Here is an 11,329-nt window from a genome sequence, read left to right as displayed (position 1 = left end):
GACATCGTCGTGGCTGTCTCACTCGTGTGCATTAACGCAGCACTACGTCACACAACGCTACTGTCACTGAGTTAAGAGTGAATGCAATGTTAGGTTGAATGTAACTGTAATGTAATGGTACTACTTTATAGACATGCGGAGTGATACGAAGGCATGTGTGATCAGAGGGGGGGCGTGTACAGTCGTCAGTCCGCTCTTGGAGTTACCCGAATCCAGTCAGTCACGGTGTTATGTATGGTTAAGCTAATAAAGATACTTGGAGAGACAACGGGCTCAAAACCCTCTTATTCCATAACACTACAGTAACGAGGAATAATTCAACCACAACCGTATGATGGAGAACTTCTCGGCCACAACGAATGTGGTACAACGTTTTTGTATTTTTTACTTGAACATCATTTCTTATTTTGTGATATTTAATGGAAATGACATCCATTATAACCAATAGCAAGTTTGAAACGAAGCTCCCTGCCAACCTCCCTACAGACTATTTATGACTTCAATCTATCTATCTATCTATATCTAGGATAAGCATTTGTAATCATATTTGTCTGTGAAATCTTCCATTAAACTGATGGCTTTTTAGCCATAAAAATGCATCTTGACGAGGAGTTATTTGCAGTTTGACTAATTGCTTTTGTTGTTTCTTTTGTAGGCTTTGAAAAACTTGGAAATGATGTTCAAGTAAAAAAGTATTGCTTATTTTCTTCTACACACTACTGCATAACACATGGAAGCGTTGCCAGATTGAGTCCATGTCTTCACACAGATTGTCTCCTGTGACGACCATGAAGGAAGGATGAGGGGAGCTGATGTAATCTGTTCAATCTAGAAGCCACTAGTTTTCTGCCCAGTGTGATGTAGTATGTTGTAATGTGTTTACTGTAGGTCTAATATAACTACATCTTAATTTATTTCTCTTTCCGTTAGATTCTGGCTGAGTTCTGTCGCTTATCAAGCAAAAATCTGAGTTGCAATCAGAGTTCTTCAAAGATCTCGACAAATACACTCCTCGCTTCCTGGAGAAGTTCAAGACCCAGAGGGGGAAAGTGTCGGACAGAAACTTGAATATCTGCAACAAGTCACACCTGGGGTAAGTTTCTCAAGCAGTCATTTTTCTTTATGTGGTTAATAAAGTAGTGTCACAGCATTGCATGCAGAGCTGTCAAATGATTGTCCTTTAACACTTGTGAATTGTGTGTGTTTAAAATGTTTTTTTAGAGTACAGATGTGACTGGGAGGTGAACAGCAGTCCTCCGTGGCCCTCCCGTCATCCTTGGAGATGACAACGCAGACTTCTTCAAGAATTTGTAAGTAGACTTTAGTCAAAATTATTTAATTCCACACCACAGGATGCCCAATCTATCTCATGTGTTCTGCGTGTTAATCTTTTGGTATTGGCTACTTCTCTTCCAATCAGTGCTTCTACTTTTTGATTCACTTATCCCTGATTGGGGCCCTTTTAGTGGGATCTCCCGTCTTTCCAGTCAGGTCCAGTTGCAGCTCTCTAGTCACCCCATTCAAAACCCAAAGGCCTTCAAAATAAAAAATTACAAATCATATCACACCTAAATGGGCATCTGTACACCTTCACATGTCTGCATGATGGTAGAGGGGTTCTACTAATATCTCTTGTTACCAAAAATGGGTTTTCACTTGTAACATTATCGCTATTTCTTTGTTGCTTTTGGGCAATATGCTCGCTCTACTGCCACAGGAGGTTCAGGAGCAGCCAATATGATGCAGGTGTGACGGCTGAAGATGGTAGGTACCTGTTCAGCCTCCTGTGGTAGGAGCACATTTCCCAGAAGCAGCAGTGACAAAGAAATGTGGATGTTTACCACGAATATGGTTGGTTGCCCACGTATTAAACGTTGGTCTTTCTTTATTGAAGGTGTGAGTTTAGGATGGCATGAAGCTTCGACTTGACCCTATGGAAACACAGCAGAAGCCACCAACGGGTCCTGATCGGGGCGTGTTGTGATGCAACTGCATCGACCTGTTCTCAGGCCCTTCTACATTCTGTTGTTTACATTTGCTCTATTATTGTTCCATTCAAATATCCCTATTTGTAAATATGATAATTCATATTCTTTATTATTAGCTTTTGCAATCATTCAGTGAATCACATGATCAATGAATTAATCATCGCACTCACTCCTGAGCATCTTTCACTTGATTATCTAATAATATCAGAATCCAAGTAACCATTGTGTGTTCTACCATAGAAATGCAACGTGAAATTTGACATGTAATTGTGTTTTTTATGCTGCTCTTGTTATTAGGACTCTGATGACCTTCTGGACGTGTCCCACGCCTCCATTGGGACCCTGACGGTGCTGAAGACATCGTGGCCTCCTCACTCGCTGCACCTGGAGTCTACAGCTACTGCCATCGTTTTGGGAGGAACAGTCGTGATGGGTGACCGTGATAATCTTCCCCGTGCCGTGTGGCTACTCTTCGGACTTATTTACCCCTGAATTTGGAGTATCCTCAACGAGTGAGGAACACCTTCTGAATTTATTCATAGAGTGCTTCTCACTTGGACCAAAAACCCTAAAATACAATCACTCAAAAATCTACTGATGCCGTAGATGATGTGCAGTCAGGCCCGAGAACTTCACCCTTCTATCTCCAATTGAACTCTTTCCTAGAAAATGTCTGTTTTTGTTGTTTTTCTGTCGTGAAATTTAGCAAATGCCGAAAACGCTGTGTTCATCATATTTCTGCGTTACAAAACCTAATCTGGCAACATGTTCAGCGTTTTAAGCACGTTGTTTGAGTTTTAAAACATGTGTTTTTCTTCTAAATAAACGTCTTCCATTGTAACTGTTCTCCTTCTTTTGTTTCAACAACTTACAGTTTTTAGTTCAGCTTACTTGATCATTTTAAGGCAATCGGTTTCCTCACTATTTCTAAGTAATGGGATCTCATTGACTAGTAAAGTTAACTAGTTCTTATTTGTACTGTTTACTTAATATAACTTGGATCTTTTAAGTTGTCTTTTTTAAGTTAACCTAGTAACTAATAATTGTTAAGTTAACTATACTAATGTTTACTGCAATTACATGAGTTGCCTAAACTTAGTTTCTTTTAGCTTTAAGAACTTAAAATTATTGAGCTACTTTACTTAGAAATGTTGAGGCAATCGGTTTCCTCGCCTTTTTCAAGTAAAGTCAACTTATTACATACTTAAAGATTTTTAAGTTACATTCACTCGTATCTTTTAAGTTGTCTGAACTGACATATTATGAGTTGACTTAACTTATGTTTACTCCAATTACATCAGTTGCCGAAACTCATTTATTTTTAGTTTTAAGAACTTACAATTATTGAGCTACTTTACTTAGAAATTTTGAGGCAATCGGTTTCCTCACCTTTTTCAAGTAAAGTCAACTTATTACATGATTAAAGATTTTAAGTTACCGTCACTCGTATCTTTTAAGTTGTCTGAAATGACATATTATGAGTTGACTGAACTTATGTTTACTCCAATTACATCAGTTGCCAAAACTCATTTATTTTTAGTTTTAAGAACTTATAATTATTGAGCTACTTTACTTAGAAAATTTGAGGCAATCGGTTTCCTCACCTTTTTCAAGGAAAGTTAACTTATTACATTTTACAGTGTGTTGTCACTGGTACTCACTCCATATGTAACGTCAGCTTTTGTGACGTCCACTTTCATCCCGATGTGCGCGCACACGCCGACATCGGAGCTCTGCGGCGCGCGAGACGGAGAGCGGAGAAGTGTGAACGTGACACGTAGAGACAGAATGACATGCTGCTGGTTAGAGACGATCAATATCAGATCGGTCAAGTACGCAAAGGCGCGAAGTAACACAAGTTGCATTACGCATTTTGATTATATTCGCCCATGCGTACCTGCGTACCCGTTATGTGCACCCCTGGATATTCATTTTACTGTGTTATGAATGCTAAAATCAAGGAAAGTAACCTTTTGAGAATTTTTTAAAAAGGCTAATAAATGTTTCAAATTGGTTGAGGATCAATTTAATCCCCAATCATTTCAAGCATTTAATTTCACTTTTTATTAACGCCTTCATTTAATAGGTAATAATACACATTCGACAAGTATTGGTAAGTAATAAACATATCTAATGACCTTTATGATTCTAGCATTTGCAAAGTTTGGTGTCCCAGCCATAACCGAAGGGGTGAAAGTTGTTGACAGTTCGGGAACTGAGTTGGATGACCATGTGTTTGAGGACGAAGTAAAGGATCCATCAACTGGCGTGCTAACCATCAAATATGACACAGGTTTGTTACATTTGTAATGCATATTATTTAATGGGTAAGTGAGTCATTTGTCATGTGAAGCTATGTTGTTCAATGGATAAAGGGAAACATTTGTGGGTAGTGTATATAATGTTTTTAATCTCCCTCTTTCTTTTTCAATCATGGCTAGAATCGGTCTCCGGTGCAACGTCCTGTGACCAGTCCCAACCATCAACCCCTAATTTGAAATAAGTAATGCTTACTAATGTACATGGTACAGAAGTCCCTAAAACAATTTTTTTGTGGATTTGGTTCTCCTAGTGACTTCAAGTCAACTGTGAATTGTAATGGATATATTGTTATATATATATAACAGTTTTTGATTGTGTTTAAGTTGGTGGAATCCATTCTTATCAAGAAATCTGGTGGGGAACTGATAATAAATGAAAACAAGCGAACCAAGTCCTTGATGGATGAAAGCAGAAGGAAAATGGTGAACATTCTAGCAGCTGACATAACAGAGAAAAATGAGTAATTTACTAATTGTTTTTAGTTGGCCCTTGTGTTTTCAATCTGTCATTAAATCCTGGAAATATGACTACAAAATAATGAATTATTTAATCTTGCAGTTCATCACCGCCCAGAGAGTTGAAGGACATGTATGCCAAAGGAATTGTGGCCTTATTCCACTACCTCAGTGACCATTACTCCAAGAATGGCTATGTGAGTTAAACACAGTGATGATTGTGGTTGTGTGAGATGCTGTATTGAAACATGTATAATTCTTCCAGAGCATGATGTTACATTTTAAATATTACTTATGAAATGTCTGTTTTGTTTTCCTTTTATCCTCCAAGGAGCATTATTATGATGGCGGGAGTGGTACTGGGTACCTCGCCTGGAGAATTGAAACTTCAGAGATGTACTGCTAAAGACAGACGATCAGCATTTGGAGGTAGTTCTGTACTAATACTGGAGGAATGTATGGAGAATCAGTGATTGCCTTTTATTGCACATTTTTCTCCAGTCAATAATAAATGATAGATTTTTCTTAAAAGTTATGTCAAATCTAAATTACCCAAAAAAAATCAAAAATGCACATGGTTGTGATCAGTATTTATCACACAGTATTTTTTATATGGTGTTTAATCAGCCAAAGGACCATCTGGTGATGACATGTCTGGAGGACCAACTGTCAGACGAGAGTCCGAGTTTCTTCCAGAGACTGTCCTGAGCGACGATGAATCTAAAGAAGCCATATCATTGATGAAACATTCAGTTGATGAGGACATAATCAAGAAGAAGATGAAACTGACATTTGTCTATCGCCGCAACATAATCCTTGACCCCCAGCAGTCTAGTGACATACATTCCGACTTTCCGCGTTTTAAAGATGTCAAAGGCTTGATAAATATCTGACATTTTAGATGAACAGGATATGGGCATTGACACTAACAACAACTAACAATTATGTTTGGTAGATTATAAAATCCTGACACTGTCCCCCAACATCCCTACACTAGGTTGAGCAGGATTTCGTTCTGATGTTTGGAGAGGATACATCAAGCAAGATTCTGAAGAGGTGGCCAACCACATTTAACCCTTGTGTTGCCTTAGGGTCATTTTGACCCGAATCAATATTACACCCTCCCCCCGCTTTAGGATTAATTTGAGCCCATTCAATGTTTATTGTCGGTGTTCTTTCGGTAGTCAACAAACAAACATAAAGTGCCTCACACTTAAACTTGGAAAACAATATTAATTCTAATAATTTTCTGGAGGTTTTAATTGCTGGCGTCAAATTGAACCCAAAGGGTAAAATATGTTAGTAAATATAAAGATAACAGGAGGGTGAAACATTGAATCTGGTCAAAATGACCCAGAGGCGGGGGGAGGGTGTAATATTGATTCGGGTCAAAATGACCCTAAGGCAACACAAGGGTTAAGAAAAAGATCATCAAACAATGCAGAAAGCTTCCATCCATCAGGGAGCTTGAGGAACACCTTCTGGCAGCTGATCCTTCTGAGGATGGCACTGAAGTGGATGTGGACTTTCATAAGCCATTTGTTGTTGTTTTGCATTCAGACTTGAAATGTATCAACATGTGTAAACTATTGCATATTAACATATGTAAAGCTGGATTGAGATATTAATATAAGATAACATGGTCTATACTGAGGAAACCTCAAAAGCACTTAAGTGTTTGGCTAATGTTTTTGACATTGCAGATATGCTGATGTGTGTTAACAACAAAATTGTTACGGGTTGGGACAGAGACCTGTCTTCACTTTTACTGTTGCTGCACCTGATTCCACCATCTGCTCAGGGTCGGAAGAAACCAGGAAAGGTGTCTGCATCCCAAGCAGAGAAGCATCTTGTGGTATTCAAGAAGGTTATCCATTTTTTCAAAATGTATGATGAATTTTAAAATCCCACCCCTGATCATTTATTACTATAGTTCCCAATACTGATACTATTACTATGTAATTGTAATGGCTCTCCTTGTGTTTGTCTTCTCAGACTGGGACCAACATCCAAGAGCACCTTGATACTATCACTACCAGCACTCAACCTTACCTCCTGGCTGTCGGTGCTAGGAAGAATGTGATCCACCAGTTCTTCATCATCCTTGACAAGAATGCCATACCTTGCAGGTCAACCTCTTCTCTTGGTGCTTTTGATGAACTGTTCAAGGCACCTTTAGTTTTTGGCACATCATTCAACACCATGCTCCACCACATGTACACGTTCATCCAATCAACTGTGTAAAACATCGATGTTGGTAAAGTCAAGGAGAGTCCTTGTGTTGCCGAAGTTAAGGCGAGGTTGCTCCATTAGTGCTTGAAGTTACTCCAACACCATGAAGTGTTTTGATTGTCAGGCGGAGTTAACTTGTTCAAATACGCTTGTTAGGCATTTATATATATATCTTTATTCCAGACTCATGCGTCCATAAAACAAATACAACAATAATATATAAAATACAATACGAGGACACCGGTCCAGCCATTTCATCTAAAAAAAACACTCAGGATTAAAAAACATACAAACATTTGTTCCATTGCTTCCAGAAACAAGACGAATACCTGGTATCACTCAGTGCTGGGTCAGCCAAGGCTTTTATAATTACATTATCTGAGACACTTAGTCGACAATAAAATGTATACATAAAATTCCTCAACACAGCATGAAAAGTGGGAACATTCCGGCTCACAAACATCTTTGTGCTTGTCCATCTCGGAACTTGAGCAGGATTCTGAAGGCATCATTGAAAGCCACCTGCATCTTTTTCACCATTTACATTTGGTTCATGGTTACTTGCCTGAAAAAAATCTTCGCCTTAAATGTGTTCAGACTTGATGTGGCTGTGGGTTTGGTACTTTTTCAGGTTTTAGGAAACATTTGAACACCAAAAATACTGACTTTAATGACCCAGGAGTTCAGACTGATGTCAATTTAAGCAGTGCAGGAGAGTTGATGACGGCTAATGCAGACGAGACAGCCACCACTTCTGTGACTGCTAATGTAGACCAGACGCCTACAACATGTGAACAATTGAGAATTTCCAATGGGAGCACTGTGGATATGTGTGCCTGTCCAGTCGCACAACTCAAGGCAGCTGGATTAGGTCAGTCTACTGTAAATAGATTTGTTTCATCCATGAAAGAGGTGTTTTTTGAGATTCATAGTCAGACTAAAGATGCAGCTTTACAGTGCTTATCTCCACGTGACGCAGAATAAAAGAACAAAATAGAAAAAAATAGAACAATCTCACCAAATGTTAGAAAACCCATTCACACCCTTAAATTCAGAGGCTAAAAAAAACACTTTACAAACAAATGGGGTAATGTAAAACCTGTTGAAAAGGTGCTTGGCACAAGATTTAACAGTAAAAGAAACAAGGTTACTGGAACATATTTCCAGGTTATTGTAACCGATCAACTTTGATATGTTCCCATTTTTGAAACCTTGAAGACAATTTTTAAACATCCTGAAGTTTCAGATATGTTCAATTTCAGGTCTGTGCCCAAAGAAGGAAGTCCCTTATTTAGTACAGAAAAAGATGCTTTGCAGATTGAGTTATTCTACGATGACTTTGAAACTGCAAATCCCCTCGGCTCAAAAAAGGGGTTGCATAAATTAGGTGCTATATATTTTACATTAAGAAATTTCCCCCTAATCTTATATTCATCTTTGGTTAACATTGGTGTGCCCTTTTTAATGCACAGGATATCAAGCGTTATGGTTTTAATTTGATACTTGAGCCACTCGTCAATGATCTGAAACTACTGGAGACAGAGGGACTTCCAATTCCCATGTTAAAACGTGTCATTAATGGCACCATAGTTCAGGTCACTGGGGATAATCTTAGGTTGCACGGTCTGTTTGGCTTTGTGGAGTCATTTAGTGCTCGATATTGCTGTCGTTTCTGTCTACTTGAGAAACATTGTTTTCAAACTGTATTCTGTGAAGATGATCCGGAAGTTGTACTAAGAACTGTCGCAATGCATGCACAGCACTGTCAAACTATACAAACAAATCCTTCTCTGCCTCATTTATATGGTGTTGCAGTTGTCTGTGGAATTCACTTCAGTATTTCAAAACAGCCAACAATTTTTCTGTGGATGTAATGCATGACATTTTAAATGGAGTTGGTCAGTTTGAGGTCAAATTTGTTCTGCAATACATTCAGGACAACTTCTTAAATGCTGAACAACTGGTTGGTAGGATACATGCTTTTGACGATGGTTTCAATCAGCAGTGAAATCGTCCACCAGGAGTAAAGTTGTTTGATGCAAGTAATGATTTGGTGTTGAATGCCATAGAGTCTTGGTGCTTATTGCGGAATATGCCTCTGATATTTGGTGATTTAATGCAGACGGGTGATAAACACTGGCATCTTCTACTTTTGCTTCTACAGATAGTAAATATTGTATTTTCTCCAGTCCTGTCAGAAGGCATGACCATTTACCTCAAACATTTAATCACAGATCATCATCGGCTTTTCAAGCACCTTTTCCTGCAATCAATCTATTGCCAAAGCATCACTTCATGATACACTACCCTCGTAATATTCGAAACATCCACCCAGTTCTGCACATGTGGGGCATGATGCGTTATGAGGCTAAACATAAATTCTTCAAGAATCAGTTAAAAAGCTTTAAAAACATTACACTGACATTAGCCAAAAAGCATCAAAGTTGCAAGGGGATGTATTGGGAGTCTTTCAGCAAGGGAAGATTAACTTTAGGTCCAGGAATGATGGTGACACTTCATGCGCTAAAAGAAGGTTCAGAGATTGCTTTCAGACTTGGAGCTGTATCATCTACCAGTGTGTTTTCTGCTATGTGGATAAAACATTATGGTACAGAGTACCGCCCCTACTTCATTATCTGTACTGAGGTAGTAATTGAGATGCCTGTGTTTTGTAAGATAAGGACTATTGTTGTTGAAGATGACTGTGTATTGCCCTGTGTAAACTTGCTGGAAACCATGTGTTTTGATCAGCATTACCATGCATTTGAGGTTAGGCTGCATCCTGACAGGCTTGTCAAGGTATTGCACATAAATGACCGGTTTTATTTTAAACCATTTGATCTTCAAATGCAGTACGGCATGGCAGACTCCTCCTTGTACATTGTCCCTTTATGCCATTGTATGCAGATCTAAGGTCAATGTTTTGTATTGTTGCCCTGCACAATAATGAAATGTGAAATGCATGAACTATACAGTGTTAGGTAGTGTTAAATGTTTACTCTATTAAGAGTCAATTCAACACTAAGGCAAGACCTAATTCAACTCAAATTCCGATTGGGACCATATACACTCAGCAATAGTGTTCAATTTATCTCTTTAAGTGCAACATTTACTGTGTGATTTTAAAATTGTGCTTCATGTTCCCATGTTTGTCGTGTGTGTGTGTGTGTGTCTGCCTGGGTGTGTCATTCCTTTCGTCCTCCTGCTGCCAACAGACACATGAAACCCATTACTTCATCAAAACCCACAGCATATCTACCTCAGTTCTCCCTCAACTCCTCGCCAGATCGTCAATTCACATTTCAAGAACGACTAAGAACCTCTCGGATTTTCAGGATATTCTTGTCTGTAAACTTGTGCTTTTCCAGCCTCTCTGCTCCCCCATAACTCTCCTGGAGAACTGCCTAGCCATCCCAACCGGCCACCAGCTCGCAGAAGACACCATCACGGATCCCATACCTCTTCCATCTTTGGCCTTGTAATACATATAATTGTGTATTAGTCTTCCTCCAAGTCCTTGGTTTTGGGTCCAGCCCCGCACCAACATGACACTGACTTAAGTCCAGAGGGATCATAACCTGCTCAAATGTCAATATTTCAGAACTTAATGTTATCTTCTAATTGCTTTTCGGTGTATTTATAGTGGGCAATGGATGCAGCTGTCTGTGTGGAATAACAATGGCACGCTAAATACTCCTGTGGCTCTGTCTATTTTTGAGTGTGCTGTCTGGCCACAAAATGTATCTTCACAAACATGAACACACCAATGAACAACTGCACAATGTGAAGTGTATGCAGTAGGCCTATGCTGAGCATAACTGGTAATGAGCTCAAGCAATCATTTCTTGGTTTCAAATATGATTGCAGAATTAAACACTTTTTAAAGATTGGTACACACATGGAATCCAGTCGTTTAATCAACTTCAGGATGAGTATGGGCTACCCAAAACACAGTTTTTCCGTTTCTTACAAATTTGTAGTCTGCCAGCTGAAGAGGAAACAAACAAGCTATATTTATTATAAACTGCTCTCCTTAAGTAAATTAAGTACTCACAGCAGCAGACAATCATTGAAACAGGATCTTAAAACTACAATTACTGATCACCAATGGAAAACAAATCATGTTAAATAGTAAACAAATATGTAGTAGTTACAAATCCCAAGAAATTCAATTAAATAATGATACATAAATTACAAACTACCCCATAGCAAATATGACAAAGACTGTTCTGGCATATATTTAAGGTGTAAGCAGCATTTTGGTACTTATGTGCATTTAATTTGGCTCTGCCCGGAAATTAATAACTTTTGGATTGAAATTGGGAACCAAAT

The 11,329-nt window shown here is 38.7% G+C and overlaps 1 long non-coding RNA gene across 1 annotated transcript; it reads left to right on the top strand.

Annotated features, from left to right (window-relative positions):
• The first annotated feature begins 846 nt into the window (after nt 1–846).
• LOC130211297 (uncharacterized) lies at nt 847–2,587 on the top strand. The gene is made up of 3 exons (XR_008835007.1): nt 847–1,093; nt 1,222–1,310; nt 1,718–2,587. It is a non-coding gene; the product is annotated as an uncharacterized LOC130211297 (long non-coding RNA).
• The last annotated feature ends 8,742 nt before the right edge of the window (nt 2,588–11,329 follow it).

Source organism: Pseudoliparis swirei, chromosome 20 (assembly GCF_029220125.1).
Source record: "Pseudoliparis swirei isolate HS2019 ecotype Mariana Trench chromosome 20, NWPU_hadal_v1, whole genome shotgun sequence".
NCBI lineage: Eukaryota > Metazoa > Chordata > Actinopteri > Perciformes > Liparidae > Pseudoliparis > Pseudoliparis swirei.
This window is presented reverse-complemented; position numbering and strand designations above follow the sequence as displayed.